General features: G+C 40.8%; 1 protein-coding gene across 1 annotated transcript in view; it reads right to left on the bottom strand.

Annotated features, from left to right (window-relative positions):
- Positions 1–10,590: 10,590 nt before the first annotated feature.
- The window catches only part of LOC125961770 (metabotropic glutamate receptor 7-like), a 122,131-nt gene continuing 115,666 nt past the window's right edge, over positions 10,591–17,055 (bottom strand). The window contains exon 5 of the mRNA XM_049700663.1: positions 10,591–10,839. The gene's annotated coding sequence lies outside the window, so the exon portion shown is untranslated. The remainder of the gene's footprint in view (positions 10,840–17,055) is intronic.

Genomic DNA, 17,055 nt, shown 5'->3' with positions numbered 1-17,055 from the left:
ATAAATCATTTCTTTTATATGGGCCTTAGTTTTCACAACTATAATAGTTGGAAGCTTGACTAGATGATCTGTATGTAGTCTTCCAATTCTAAAATGTTCTACTCATTTGGATTCCTACAATAATTGCCCTTGCAATACATGCATGCTGCCACCAAGTAGCCGTAGAGACTATTAGTTCCTTTTATATCCCTAGTGGGGAGTGCATTTTGACATCAGACTTACCGGTCAATAGTACAACCTGTTACTATAACTATAAAATAACAAAATAATCTGGTATTATTTCCTGTAAAGCAGAAGCTTTACATTGTCTGTGAATCATATCAGAATCACCTGTAGGTTTGTTTGGTTGTGTTTTAACATCTTTAGTGGAGTATAATTGCTTTACAATGGTGTTTAGTTTCTGCTTTATAACACCTGTAGGTTTTTAAACATAGAGGAAATCCATAACCCACTGAATGAGAATCTTCAGAGACAGGACATGGGCATCTGGATTTTTGGGCTCCCATCATCCGTATATTTTATTTTATTTTATTTTTTGCCTATGTACAATATTTGTCACATCCTCTTGAATCTTTAAATGTTTTTTTGTTTTAAAATTTTAGCATATTCTATAATCTTCACCTACTTTTCATAAGCTGTTATCTGTTATGTTTATTCGATCTTGTGCTTCTCCTGGTTGTCTTCTTTATTTTCTTTTTTTTTGGCGGGGGGGGGGGGCCCTGCCTCATGGCTTGCAGGATCTTAGTTCCCTGACCGGGAATTAGACCCCAGGGCCCCAGCAGTGAAAGCGCCAAGTTCTAACCACTGGACCACCAGGGAAGTCCCAAGGCTTCTGTTTTAAATGACTTTTTTCCCACTCTAATTCATTCCTGGGATCAGTTTCATGTTTGAACATTAAGCCAACCTTGCATTACTAGAATAAAGCTACTTTGATTGTGATATATGATTGTTTTACATACCATGGATACAGTTTGTGCTTCTGTTTACACATTTTGCATGCATGTTCAAAAGAGAAACTGGCCTGTGATTCTATTCTTGTAATATTCTTTTTAGTTTTGATCTGAAGCTTATGTTGGCCTTATAAATATTTTGAGCAATATATACTTTTCTGTTTCCTGGAAGATTTTTATGTAAGATTACCAATATTTCTTCCCTAAATATTTGGAACAATTTACTTGGAAAGCCATTTATCCCTGGAAATCATTTTCTGTAAAGGTACTTAATTATACAAACAACTTTTGCAGTAGATATAGGTTTTTGAGATATTTTTTCTTTCTTGGGTTAGTCTTGTTAGCTTGCATTTTTTAAGAATTTGTCATTTTCGATGAATTTTCAAATTTATAAATATAAAATTATCATAATTTTAACAGCTTTATTGGGATGTAATTTACATACCATAATTTCAACACTTTAATGTATACAATTCAGTGGTTCTCAGTGTAACCACTAAAAGACTTGTGTAAGCATCACAACAATCCAATTTTAGATTTCTGTCCCCCCACAAAAAACCCATTACACATTAACAAGCTTTTTTCAATCTCCTCAACCCTCTCAGCCCTAGGCAACCACTCATCTACTTCCTGTCTCTACAGATTTGCTATTCTGGGCATTTCATATAAATGGGACCGTACAATATGTGATCTTTTGTGAGTGGCTGCTTTTACTTTACATAATGCTTTCATGGTTCATCCATGTTGTAACATGGATCAGTAGATCATTCCTTTCTATAGCTGAATGCTATTCTACTGTATGGATATTCCACATTTTGTTTATTCATTTATCCGGTTGTCATTTGAATTATTTCCACCTTTTGTTTTTAGAAATAGGCTTCTATGAACATTCACGTACAAGCTTTTGTGCAGACATAAGTTTTTATTTCTCTTAGGTATATATTTAGTAGTGGAACTGCTGGGTCATAGGGTAACTCTATGTTTAACACTTGCAGGAACTCTCAAGCTGTTTTGTAAAATGGCCGCACCATTTTACACTCCCACCAGCAATGTATGTGGGTTTCAATCTCTTCTCTTACAGCCTAGCATGTCATCTATGCTGGAAAACGTTTCACATGTAGTTGAGCAGGATGAGTATTTTACTGTTTGGTTGAGTGTTCTATAAACATTTATTAGGTCTTGTTAATTCATAGTCTCGTCCAAGTCTTCTATATCGTTGTTGATCTTCTGCCTAACTGTTCTATCCATTATTGACTGTGGAGTACTGAAGCCTCTAACTAATGATGTGCAATTATCTATTTCTTCCTTCAATTCTTCATGGATTTTGGTATTTTCTTCTTCATGTATTTTGGTTTTACTTTATTCAGGGCAAATATGTTAAAGATTTTTGTATCTTCCCTTTCTTTATCATAAAATGTTCCTTTTCATATCTAGTAACCTTTTTGTTTGTTTTAAAGTCTATTTTTTCTGGTATTAGTATAGCCACTTCAGCAATGCTTACAGTTGCTATTTGCATGAGGTATATTTTTTCATCCTTTTACTTTGTACACATTAGACTTTTGAATCCAAGCAGTGTCTCCTATAGAAAACCTTTTTTAATACCCAGTTCGACAATATCTGCCTTTTGATTGTACTGTTTAATTCATTTACATTTAGTTTTTATTATTGATATGGTAGGATTTATTTATGTCTATCATTTTACCTTTGGTTTTCTACATGTCTCATGTTTTTGTTTTTTTGTTATTGTTGTTGTTCCTCCATTTTCCTTTTATAGTAAGTAGATATTTTCTGCTGTAACATGTAATTCCTTTAATGATTTTTAACCACATTGTTTGAGTAATGGCTGCACTAGGGCTTATGGAATACATCTCAGAATCTCTTCAGATTTTTACTAGGTTCATTCCAGATAGAAACAGAAACTGTACTTTTATAGAGCTGTATGCCTTCCCCTCTTTTTTGTTTTTATTACATTTATATATGTTACATACTTAACAACATATTATAATAATTACTTCTCACAAGCTTATTTTCTCAAAGAGCTTAGAGAAGAAAGTTGAGCAAATAAATATTTTTGAGTTTGTCGGGTAATCTATTTACCATTGCTGGTTCTCTTCCTTTCTTCCTGCGGATTCAGCTTATGATCTACTGTCATTTTTATTCTAACACAGCTTTGTTCTCACTGCCTTCGTTGTGCCATATCATCAAATATATGATTTTTTTTATGTTATATAGAGAACAATCCAAATATAGTCATATTGGTTAGGCACTTACTTTTTAAATTTGTTAAGAGAAGAAATTTGAAATTACAGTATCTTTTATAATTCCCTACACAACTGCTCTAGTCAGCATTCTTTGTTTTGTTTTTATGGCTTGAGTTACTGTCTGCTATCATTTGAAGAACTTCCACTAGTATTGCTTGTGAAGCCCGTCTGCTAACAGTGAACTCACTCAGTTTCTGTTTCTGCTTCTGAGTTATGGTGAAGTATTGATGACAAGTTGTGGAGTGGTAGGAAAAACTAAAATGCGATGTGCTGTATGATGTATGTTTCACTGAAGTGTCTTGGTCAAATTCTAATGATTTATGATAGAAATCACATAAAGCAAGCATCACAATTCTCCAGGAATGTTCTGTAGAATGCTAATGTTAATGATGAATATGTGATCCCAAATCTTTCACTTGTATTGACCTTATCTCATTAATTCTTCTCCCAACAATGCCATAACTAGAGTTGAGTTCTAAAGTGTACCTTCCTCTTTTCCAATAGAAATGGTCCCACAATTTCAGAAAGTTCTCAAAGGTGAAAAAGTGCACACGGCGCTTATCACGTTTGCAAATGCCAATGAAAATGCTAAGGTAACACTGTCCAAAAGGCAATATTCTTCTGTGAGGGCACCCAACTTTAAACAAATACACATATTCTAAATACAGCTTAGATCTGTGACATGTTTTGGCCAATGAAGTGTGAGCAGACATGATGGCCTTCAATGAGCAGCAGAGGCCTTAAATGGGCTTGTGCAGTTGGGCTCACCTCTTATGTTTCAGTGAACTTTGTGAGAAGACAGGGCCTGGGAGCTGCGGCCTCACAGTTGGGCTCCAGAGGAACATGTGTGTTACAGACCTCAAACTGACCCAAAACACGGAGCAAAACCAGCCATCTAGAGGTCTAAAAGAGAGCCACTGCAGCTAGCCAATAGGTCCAAGAAAAATAAATTCTTGTTTATGGAACTGAGTTTTGGGTCGATTTGTTCCAAAGCATTATCACAGCAAGAGCTGACTAACACAACATCCTCCAAATCACTGTTATGTAAATGGCTGCCACCATGCCTACAAGTAAGGCAATTGTGTACTCAAATTGTGAGAGTCCTTGAACTCTTGGTGCCTCTCCAACACAATGTACATGGCTAAATTTCCACAAATAAGTTCACTAATATACCACAAAGATCTCCCTAAGCTTTTATTAAATGTAATGCAAACTTCTTTCTTTTCATTTTCTGCTTCTACATAGTTAAAATGCTTTTTATCAATGTAAAATGGCTCTTACCTTTTGGCTTCTGTCGTGAGAGTCTTTTGAACTCTGAAACACTGTAGGATATCACCTATATATGGAATCTAAAACAGACAACAATTGAACGAATATAACAAAAAAGAAGGAGAGTCACCGATATAGAGAACAAACTAATGGTTGCCAGTGCGGAGGGGGAGGAGGGGGCAATACAGGGGTGGGGAAGTGAGAGATGTAAACTACTGGGTGTACGACAGGCTCAAGGATGTATTGTACAACACAGGGAATATAGCCAATATTTTGTAATAACTGTAAATGTAAAGTAACCTTTAAAAAGGATATAAAAATTTTTTTAAAAAGAACTCATACTTAAAATTCGAAACAATTTAAATGTCCATCAACAGGAAAATGCACATATAAATTATCGGACTTCCCTACATGGGAATCCTACGTAGCGAGGAAAGTACACGAACTAGACAGATCTTTACGTGTCAGCATGGATGAACCTAGCAAAGATAACACTAAATAAAGCAAGTAACAAGAGAAAACAAAATAGAATACGATGTGCAGTTTAAGAATACTTAAAATTGTAGCCTACATAGAAAGACATCCATGCCACTGATGGAGACCAAGTTCAGAGGAGTGGTTACCCAGGGTCAGCTGGGGAATTGCTGTGCTTGGGAAAGTGGTCACCCCTGAGACTCTTCAACAGGAATGGTAATGTTTCACTTCACACGCTGGCTGGAGGACGGAGGAGTGTCTGCGGATGTTATAATGTGAGCACGCTGCATGTAAAACCCATTGCTGACCACACCTAGGGGAACTGATGCATGGGAGCTGGTAGTGGGTGGAGGCATCCAGAAGGTGGTGGTAGAAGAGGAACATTGTACACGTAACGCCTAAGGCCTGACCAGAGGACGACCACTGCTCTAGAAACTGGACACAAATCCAACTTCTACGGCCAATCTTAGAAGACAAACTGAGGCATATTTAAAATTTTAACACTTTATGTGCGCAAAAATAGATTCAATTCAGGCACCACAAAGCGGAAGAGGTGAGGAGCACTCCAGCCACAGGAGCTGCAGAGATGTTTATTTTAAAAGGGCAGAAGCAAAGCAAGGAAACGAGTGATTTGCTATGGCTTTAACGCCTAGTTGGTGGTTTGTGACTGGGTGTCCTCAGCGCTGTTCGTCACCCTGAGGCGCTGACAGGCTTAGATTTTGGTTGGTTTAAGTAGGCGGCCGCATCGCTAGAGCCACCGCAGGCTAACGGCCTCCTTGCAGGGTTAATTTACTAACACCAATTGTCTGAGTCCTTCCTCTTACTCAGTCACTTCACTTCCTACGCCTCACCTTCTCTTCTCTAAAGTGGATATTCAGTAGTAAATTCTCTGTGGAGGTGTCAGGACAAAACAAAGTGATTATTAGGAACCACGATCATGTCCTGAATGCACGGAACACGTCACCGTTTGCCAACCACCGTGTCAAGTCAGCAGAAACGACAGAAATTAAGAGCTCTCCGCAGAAATTCACACACCTGTGCACCAGGTAAGGGACCACAGGCAGACGTTCACTCAGCCTTTCCTGCGTCCCTCACGGAGTTCACGCTCTCTCCTGGGCGGAGCGAGCACAGACACTTTGCGGGAGTTTAACTACTTTTAAAATGCACTGATACAACCATGTCTCACTTTTGTTTGGAGCAGTCAGCAAACGCTTTTTGGAAACCCCAAATTCTCCACACCTCCTACCTTTTGCGCTGCCGTAGTCTCGAAGCTGCCGACACCGCTCCTCAGGCCGCGTCGTCAGGGGAGGCGGGTCTGCGTGCTGCTCCTCAAGCCGCGTCGTCATGGGAGGCGGGTCTGCGTGCGGACGCACGGCGAGCGCGCAGAAGTCCTCGAGCCCCGCCCCCACGGGCCCGCCCGGAGGCTTAAGCCGCAACCCCGCGGCTCGGGAGGGCCTTGATGCTCGCGCCAACACCAGGCCGCGCGTGGGCTCCGGAGCGCGGCATGGAGGGCTCGGCCTAGCTGGGGCCCGTGGCCCTATGTCTTCTGGCTGCGACGCCGGTCCTGCGCACGATGCGGGGCCGCAGCTGCCGGGTCGCAGCCGCCGGGCGGCGGGCGCCCGAGGGGCTGGGAGGCGAGCCGGGACCCACAGGCGGGTGTGGGCATCCTGTCTGCAGCCAGCGTCCCCGAGGCCGCGCTCAGGCCATGATCACTCGGTGAAGCTGCGCCCGGACAGCACGGCCGACTCCTTCTCGCGCTCTGAGGACCTGTGCGCGCTGCAGGACTCGGTGCCTCTGCCCTCCGTGCGGGCTTCCCTGAGGGAGGGCCTGCTGGACTTAACGCCGACCGCCTCCGCGGGGTAGACTGGGCGCCACTCCTGAGCACCCTGTGCCCCTGATCTGTATCCAGAGCTTCTTCCAGCCACGGCTTGTCGAGACAGGTTTGTACTTCCCGCTTCCAGGGGCCCTCGTGTGGGCGCTGAGAAGCGGGGTTTTAAATGGTTGAAGGTGGAGGGTGGGCACTAGAACCGGTGCCCAGTGACCGGGTGTACGTGCACTAGACGGGGCGTGCGGCCTAGGACTCCTGCCAGCTCGGTGACCCCGGCCGAGTGCCTTAAGGCTTCAAGGTCTCAGTGTTCTCATCTGTAGCGTGGGCTTAACAGGACCCAGCCTCTGTGGCGGTTACAAGGATGCACTGTGTTAATGCTTCTAGACTCTACAAAGTAGAACACTTAGCACAGTTTGGAGTATCGTTAATTGTTGCACAGATGTTACCTGGTCTGTTGAATGACTTTGCCTGGTACACACCAAAGCGATTAGGAAATGGATATATCCCAGCTTCATTTCCTTTCCATTCAAACGGGGCTCAGGAAAAAAAAAATTTTTTTCAATAGGTGTATCATATATAGTGGGAAGAGCACCGGTGTCAAGGCAGCTTAGGGTTTGAATTCCAGAGCTTATGCTCTCTGTGGCCTGGACAGGTTTCTTTTGCACTACAATCCCCACACTTGTAAAATGACATTAAAAACCACTCTTTCTGTGGGTTCTTAGAATTAATTAAGCAGGTTGTGTGTGTAAAGTATCCTGGCACTTGAATGAGTTGTCAGAACCAAGGGCTGCTGGAGACCATGCTTCTGCCCTAGGTAATCTTCCCTTCTACTGGGCAGCAAGTAAACACAAGCACAGGAGTCAGTGCTCTGGAAGAAGTGAGTTCTGCTGCTACAGAGCACAGAATCTCTTTTTTCTTTGATTTAATTTTTATTCTATATTGGAGGATAGTTGATATACAATATTGTGTTAGTTTCAGGTGTACAGTAAAGTGATTCAGTTATACATATATCCATTCCTTTTCAGATTCTTTTCCCGTACACTTTGTTACAGGATATGGAGTAGAGGTCCCTGTGCTATGCAGTAGGTCCTTGTTGATTATTTTATATATAGTCGTGTGTATATGTTAATGCCAAACTCCTAATGTATCCCTCCCCGCCATCTTTCCCCTTTGCAGAGCACAGAAACTTGGAAGGGCAAGTTCAGGGTAGGATTCTTGGAGGAAGTGCCGTCCTTTCTAAGGATATGTAGCAGCTCCTGGGGTGGCAGGAGAAAGCAGTGTGTGTTGAAGTTTGAGAAATGTAAGAAAATATGGCAAAACTAATGTACAGGACTGGAACTCAGGGTTTGGGAAAGAAATGAGAGTCGATACTGAAAACTTAGTGGGGCCCAACAGAAAGGCGCCTTGTTTGTCCTGTCAGAAGTTTGGATGTTTATCCTGAAGGCTGCGGGAAACACCAAAGAACAGTGAAATGGAATTCTGGTTTAGAGGCTCACTTGGACCTCCATGTGGAAGGCAGTTGATTGGGTGCAGGGTGAATTGTAATCTAAGGGTCCCACTTAAGTTATAAAAGGTGGGACCGGGTTTTGCAGATCTGAGAGAGAATGGGTGAGGCCTGGTGACCAGTTAGAAAAGGGAGGGCAGCAAGCGTGGGTGACAGTTTACAGCTGCATCTTTTTGAGAGATACAGAGCACAGTAGAAAGGGATTGGGGGTGGCAAGAGGATCTTACTTCATCTTCAGTGCTTTAGAGGGGCCTGGTAGACAGGTCTGGGCCCAAGGTACAGATGTGGGCTTTTGGGAGGACAGGTGTTTGATGGCATGGTAGAGACTTAGGTTATCCACAAGAATATCCAAAGAATCATAGGTCTGAGAGTTTTTTTAAGTGGGTATATTTGAGGATGTTTATAAGCTGAGAGAAAGTAGCCAACAGAAGAAGGGTGTAAAGATCTAGGAGAGGAAGTGATTGTTCATTTGTTTTTGAAAAGCTGAACACTTATCGTGTGCCTGGCCCGTTTCTAGGATCTGGGGTTCACACCATCTGTTATCTCTTCCGCAAGGACAGTTCAATTCATCCCCTGGTGAACAGAAGTCAGATTATTCTTTGCATCCCATTCAGGTGTAAGAACTGTTTTGTACCTCTGAAGGGAAGCAAGCTCTATCCTTTGGTCACCTGCTGATGATAATAGCATTGGCTGAGACCTGACCATTTACAACGAAGGCACTTCTGTAGGTAATAAGTTCCAGGAGGGCCCGAACTGAGTATGTCTGTTTCAGCATTTAGCATGGTTTAGCATCTGAGAGGCCGGTACATTATTGGCATATAGTAGACTTAAAAATGAATATTTGTGGATTGTCTGAATGAGTGGATGTGTGTGATTCACATCCTATTTGCAGGTCCTATGCCCTGCAATGGATTTTCAGTGTCAGGTTGTGAAAGTATTTATGACGGGGATTGGCATTGTTCCCTATCTAATGGATAAAGATTACACACGAAAGGACTTCACACTGACATCCCAAAAGCCTCATAGGAATTACTTAACAAAAAATAAAATTGGATTCTGTATAATTTCTAATTTGTAAGCTGGCCAGAACACTGGTATTTCAGTCAGTCCTCTGGTAGTTCCGATGACGTCCCCATGATCACCCAGGCATAATCAGAATGGCTTTAGGATTTGGGAGCCAAAATGTTCCTCAGTATTTACGGCTTTGCTCGTCCATTTAAGAAAATGGACTATTGAAAAAAATAGCTTCAGACACAATATGGCATTTTATGATTTAGCATGAAATCTGAGAAATATAGAGGTTATCGGAAGCCTGCAATGGTAAAGTTCCCTCTGCTATGGAAGTTATTGTCTTTAAACAAAGATTCTACATCACTAATGCTATATATATATTTTTTATGATATTCAGGTTAATTTCCAATTCTAAGGAAGTAATTGGTTGGTTGGTATGAGAGATGGTGTGGCTTCCAAAGGTGAAAAGTATTATTTTGTTGTAATTTCCGGCTACCTAAGGATGGGAGAGGCCCGGGACACTGCAGTCAGTATATTATGTGGAGCAGGTTATATTGTGGTTTATTTATGAACTTTTACATGTTTATTTTCTTCTTTGCGGTATGCGGGCCTCCCACTGTTGCGGCCTCTCCCGTTGAGGAGCACAGGCTCCGGATGCGCAGGCTCAGCGGCCATGGCTCACGGGCCTAGCCACTCCGCGGCATGTGGGATCTTCCCGGACTGGGGCACGAACCCATGTCCCCTGCATAGGCAGGCAGACTCTCAACCACTGCGCCACAAGGGAAGCCCACGTGTTTATTTTCTATGCAAGTTTGTGTGCTCCTTTTTGAGTTTTGGTAGATAAGTGTTTTGTAACTTTGGAATACTTGGAGTTATATACATACATATATATATATATATATTCTAATGTAGTAGTTAAAGCCGTGGAGAGTGTACTAATCTACCTAGGTTCAAATTCTGGCTTTACCCTATGACTTCCCTGTGGCTTCCTCTGCTCACCTATTAAAAAGGAGGATAATAAGACTGCTGTGGTGAGTTACATACTAAGTGCTATTTAAGCATTTGCTATAATGATCATGTATACTCAAAGGCAAGGAACTTGCCCCTTGATCGTCTCTGTATTCCTAGTGCTTTCCTAGTGCATTGTCTTAGGATAGAGATAGCTCAGTATAGTTCTTCTCACTATAAAGTACTGTTACGTTGAAAGTCTTTGCTTGTGTACTAGTAATCTATGACATATCTGCTGAGGACAAGGAAAGGAATAGTTTTAAAACTGCAATGGATAACAAAAGATTGTATGATGTAATGCCTTTATTATGTAATTATAAAACTAACAAATGATCATGGTAGAAAATATGAAAAACTCCTAGACAAAAGAGAGATCAACAAAATTTGGAGTAACTTTCAGAGTGTAGAGTTGTCCGTGAATATTAGTGCTTTCATATTTTCCAGGACTTTCAGTAGACTCTGCTTCTTAAGAGTCTATTCATGATATTTTACTTTAATGATGTTTTCATCATGGGGACACACACACAGAGAAATCTGTCAAAAAAAAAAGGCATGTAAATCACTGATGTTTCAGATAGCCACATGAAATAAAGTGAGAAAGGTCAACAAGCTGAAAGAATGTGGAGTAGCATCTCCTTAATTGATTACATAACTCTGATAATTACCTCTTTGTGGATAAAGTAATTAATGGGGAATCTAATTCAAGAAAAATGTATGAACTTCAAGCCTTCTCAAAGCCAAGTATTTCTTTCCACAAAAGGTTACTTTCCTCGGCCATTCTTCCTTATTACCAGACAGGGAAAGAGTATTGTATGGCAAAGGATCTTCCAGAAGGAGGGTGCTTCCCACACTGATTGTCATAAATGACTTCGGAATTACTGTTGCTGTATTACCAAAATCTTAAACTAGGATATTTTTGACAAATGCGGTTCTTAGTTAATTTTTAGAGCTACAAACTGTCAGATGGCTCTGAAATAACAATTGTCTGGCTATTCTTCAGGGTGATCACAATATGGTAATGACCTTGAGGTATGACTAAAAAGCAGGAAGGTGTGAGTCTTCCTTTGGTGACAGAGTGAAATGCGAGTTGGAGTTGGAGTTGGAAAAGAGGCCCACAACCAAGTGATAGAGAAGGAAATGTGAGGTCATTGGTGAAAAACCAGGTTGAAGTTAAGGTGAAGAGGCATGAGGAAATGGGCAACTGTTCCAGTATTACAAAGATCATCAAGAAGCATATCCATGAATGTGGTTTGTATTGCAATCTGCTGAAAAAGGGACAAATATCCTGGCCTGGCCTTCATGGAGATTATATTTTATTGATTCTGATAATAGATTATTGTTGAAAAGGGCCTCCTATAAATTATAACCATGCAAAGGCAGCAAGATAATTTATTTTTCTTTATGTACGTGTTTCTCATTCCTACTCACTTCTATCTTAGGGGAAGAGAAAATCACACACAAAAAATGTCAAGTCTCAGCTATTCCTTTTCAAAATAAGTTTTTTCCAAATTCCAGTGGAGGCAATAGGTTAACTGTTAAGCTTTGTAAGGCCCAAAAAGCTAGATTTTTACAAAGTGTAGCCAAATTCCATTCCATAAATAATAGCTTTGGAAAGAATATGTGGTGATGCAAAGTTGGAAAAAGCTGGTTTTCCTTCCGTGAATGGCTTCACTGTCTTGGGAGAAGAGGCAGAGAAGAAATCAAAGTAATTAAACATGGGGTGAGTTTTCCTGATAGGGGACTCTAGTGCTTTAAAATAGACTAGATAATCCTAGGGATAATCTGAGGGTAGAACAGACCAATGCCTCATTTCCAATCTGGTACCCTGGGAGAAAACAGTGTATTTCCTTTGAGGTCTTGAGAGGTTTTTCTTCTGCTTTGTTTTGGTTTTGCTTCATTTTGTAATCAACCTTATTAAGGTATCATTTACATACAATAAAATGCAGACATTTTTAGTCAACGGTTCAGTGACTTTTAATTAATGTATACATTTGTTTAACTACCACCCCCATAAAGATAGATAACAATTCTAAAACCCTAGAAAGTTTCCTCCTAGGCTTTTGCAAAAGTATCCCCATCTCCAACCCAAGGCAACCACGGATCTGTTTTTTATCTTTAGAGATGACTTTTGCCCAGTTTACAATTTCATGTAAGTTGAATAATACAGTATAGGTGCCCTTCTGATCTGGCTTCACTTGCTCAGCATATGGTTTTTGAGATTCATTCATGTTGGGATGTTTTAAACCAGGACTTTAGCCTGGGTGGCTGATGTTGTCTGAAGGCACCTATAGGTACATCTGAGTCTCTGGCATTGTCACTGTCTGTTCTTGGCTCAGTATTTTCAACTTTACTAAGAAGCACAAGGTTGAAGTAAGGAAGATCATTGTCAGTATAATGGAGGTGAAGTGGGTTCTGTTATATAATATTGTCAGCAAATATTGACCTGCTTGGAATCATTGTGTTGATAATCGACAAAGATTCTCTTCCTCCAAAAGGCTTGATACTATAAAACTTCTAAAGGACGCTGTCCTAGGACCCTTCTTTTAGTTTTCATATTTTGGGAAACATTTCTGGAAAATTCAAATGCTCCCAACCTGAAAGAAGCAATTATTCACCTGAAGGCTAACTCTGCTAAAGTTGAGTTGTCCGACCTTTACATGCTGATAGAACCCAAATAGCCTTGCAAAACAATGCTCTCTTATTGGATATAAGCATATAGATTGTTTAAGGTGGACGTGTGTATGCAGTAAAGTGAAAAAACAAAGAATCTTTGAGTTTCCCTTGCTCTTTTTTTTATTTTTCATTAAGTTTCTATAGCGTATGCTAATAGCTCAGGGAAACCTCAGGTTAGTTTTAGGTCCACTCTTTACATAAATGTTGAAGTACTCCATACCCACCTTTTTTCTACCTTCCTTCTTTTCTTCCATCTTTCCTTTCTAACTCCTTATAATCCATTATACTTAATCCTGCATTTGCTGAGGTGGAAATTAGTGTAGGAAAATACTGTGAAATTTTGCTGTTCAGAATGCATGTTGACCAAATTCTATATTGAGAAAAGGTCTGAATTTACCCAGAGTAACGCTTTCTCAGAGTCTTTGAATAAATGCCGTAGAAAGTGGGCTATATATAATATCCTGACAGGTATGTAGAACTCATAGCAATTGCCCTAAAGAGCTTACCTAGCGTAGATGCATATGAATGCATTGAATGATTGTTTTATTGGCAGCAGTGCCAACATACACAGTCTGTTTTATTTTATATCATTCTCATTACCTGCTGTTTACTACTGTATACATTGCTAATGGTGTGGTTTCTATGGCTTGTGAATTTCACAGCCAAATAATATGTTATTTATTGCACACTTTAGTGTAGAAGATGGAGACTCCATAACTTTTCATGTGTTCTTTGCCCCTTTAGAATGTATTACACTGAGATCAGGCAAAGTAATAAATTTATTTCAAATGTGCGTGATAGCTAAACATCAATTAGGACTGATGGGCAATATTTCTGCTTCCAGCAACATAACAGTTTTTAAAGACTAAGCCATTGAACGTGGAGTCACTGAACATGGGACTCAGTTCACTGGGATCCTTCTTAGAAAAATAAAGGACAACTTGAATTGGATTTGTGTGGCTTATTCAAGTAGTAACTAATCACCTACATCTTGGTGAACTTAATTTGTCACAGTCGTTTGGTATTTTATTAACTCTCTTCCCCTTCTTCCCCCGACTCTCACGAGAACGGATCATGAGTATCTTAAAACATATTAAGTCATCTTCCATCCCTGTTAATCTAACTACAAAAGCACACTTTCCTGATCCAATGTAACTTACTGTCTTTTAGAGTGGCTGGGGTTTTAATTCTCTACAAAATTAAAACCAGCAAAGAGAAACATTTTCAAGGAGCCACCACATTGTAGCCCTTTAGAAAGAAAACTTTAGAATTAAGGGCAACTATATCATTTTATAGCTAAAGCACCTGAGGCCTAAAGTAGGAAGGTAACCATCAAGGTCAGGGAAGGGGTGGAAGATCAGGTTTCAAGCTGATGAAGAGTCTATAGGGACTCAATCTGAGCAGGTCAAAAACTGAAAGGAGACCACAAATGTTCTGGGAAGGCTGGCATCTGGCCTCAAGTGTGGCATTCCGACAGGGAGTACTAGGTAGACTAGTACACTCTCCACGGCTTTAACTACTACATTAAAAAAAATATATATATATATATATGTATATAACTCCAAGTATTCCAAAGTTACAAAACACTTATCTACCAAAACTCAAAAAGGAGCACACAAACTTGCATAGAAAATAAACACGTGGGCTTCCCTTGTGGCGCAGTGGTTGAGAGTCTGCCTGCCTATGCAGGGAACACGGGTTCGTGCCCCAGTCCGGGAAGATCCCACATGCCGCGGAGTGGCTAGGCCCGTGAGCCATGGCCGCTGAGCCTGCGCATCCGGAGCCTGTGCTCCTCAACGGGAGAGGCCGCAACAGTGAGAGGCCCGCATACCGCAAAGAAGAAAATAAACATGTAAAAGTTCATAAATAAACCACAATATAACCTGCTCCACATAATATACTGACTGCAGTGTCCCGGGCCTCTCCCATCCTTAGGTAGCCAGAAATTACAACAAAATAATACTTTTCACCTTTGGAAGCCACACCATCTCTCATACCAACCAACCAATTACTTCCTTAGAATTGGAAATTAACCTGAATATCATAAAAAATATATATATAGCATTAATGATGTAGAATCTTTGTTTAAAGACAATAACTTCCATAGCAGAGGGAACTTTACCATTGCAGGCTTCCGATAACCTCTATATTTCTCAGATTTCATGCTAAATCATAAAATGCCATATTGTGTCTGAAGCTATTTTTTTCAATAGTCCATTTTCTTAAATGGACGAGCAAAGCCGTAAATACTGAGGAACATTTTGGCTCCCAAATCCTAAAGCCATTCTGATTATGCCTGGGTGATCATGGGGACGTCATCGGAACTACCAGAGGACTGACTGAAATACCAGTGTTCTGGCCAGCTTACAAATTAGAAATTATACAGAATCCAATTTTATTTTTTTGTTAAGTAATTCCTATGAGGCTTTTGGGATGTCAGTGTAAAGTCCTTTCGTGTGTAATCTTTATCCGTTAGATAGGGAACAATGCCAATCCCCGTCATAAATACTTTCACAACCTGACACTGAAAATCCATTGCAGGGCATAGGACCTGCAAATAGGATGTGAATCACACACATCCACTCATTCAGACAATCCACAAATATTCATTTTTAAGTCTACTATATGCCAATAATGTACCGGCCTCTCAGATGCTAAACCATGCTAAATGCTGAAACAGACATACTCAGTTCGGGCCCTCCTGGAACTTATTACCTACAGAAGTGCCTTCGTTGTAAATGGTCAGGTCTCAGCCAATGCTATTATCATCAGCAGGTGACCAAAGGATAGAGCTTGCTTCCCTTCAGAGGTACAAAACAGTTCTTACACCTGAATGGGATGCAAAGAATAATCTGACTTCTGTTCACCAGGGGATGAATTGAACTGTCCTTGCGGAAGAGATAACAGATGGTGTGAACCCCAGATCCTAGAAACGGGCCAGGCACACGATGAGTGTTCAGCTTTTCAAAAACAAATGAACAATCACTTCCTCTCCTAGATCTTTACACCCTTCTTCTGTTGGCTACTTTCTCTCAGCTTATAAACATCCTCAAATATACCCACTTAAAAAAACTCTCAGACCTATGATTCTTTGGATATTCTTGTGGATAACCTAAGTCTCTACCATGCCATCAAACACCTGTCCTCCCAAAAGCCCACATCTGTACCTTGGGCCCAGACCTGTCTACCAGGCCCCTCTAAAGCACTGAAGATGAAGTAAGATCCTCTTGCCACCCCCAATCCCTTTCTACTGTGCTCTGTATCTCTCAAAAAGATGCAGCTGTAAACTGTCACCCACGCTTGCTGCCCTCCCTTTTCTAACTGGTCACCAGGCCTCACCCATTCTCTCTCAGATCTGCAAAACCCGGTCCCACCTTTTATAACTTAAGTGGGACCCTTAGATTACAATTCACCCTGCACCCAATCAACTGCCTTCCACATGGAGGTCCAAGTGAGCCTCTAAACCAGAATTCCATTTCACTGTTCTTTGGTGTTTCCCGCAGCCTTCAGGATAAACATCCAAACTTCTGACAGGACAAACAAGGCGCCTTTCTGTTGGGCCCCACTAAGTTTTCAGTATCGACTCTCATTTCTTTCCCAAACCCTGAGTTCCAGTCCTGTACATTAGTTTTGCCATATTTTCTTACATTTCTCAAACTTCAACACACACTGCTTTCTCCTGCCACCCCAGGAGCTGCTACATATCCTTAGAAAGGACGGCACTTCCTCCAAGAATCCTACCCTGAACTTGCCCTTCCAAGTTTCTGTGCTCTGCAAAGGGGAAAGATGGCGGGGAGGGATACATTAGGAGTTTGGCATTAACATATACACACGACTATATATAAAATAATCAACAAGGACCTACTGCATAGCACAGGGACCTCTACTCCATATCCTGTAACAAAGTGTACGGGAAAAGAATCTGAAAAGGAATGGATATATGTATAACTGAATCACTTTACTGTACACCTGAAACTAACACAATATTGTATATCAACTATCCTCCAATATAGAATAAAAATTAAATCAAAGAAAAAAGAGATTCTGTGCTCTGTAGCAGCAGAACTCACTTCTTCC

The sequence above is a fragment of the Orcinus orca genome, chromosome 17 (assembly GCF_937001465.1).
Source record: "Orcinus orca chromosome 17, mOrcOrc1.1, whole genome shotgun sequence".
NCBI classification, from domain to species: Eukaryota; Metazoa; Chordata; class Mammalia; order Artiodactyla; family Delphinidae; genus Orcinus; species Orcinus orca.
The sequence above is the reverse complement of the archived record's forward strand: the minus strand, read 5'-3'. Positions and strand labels throughout refer to the sequence as shown.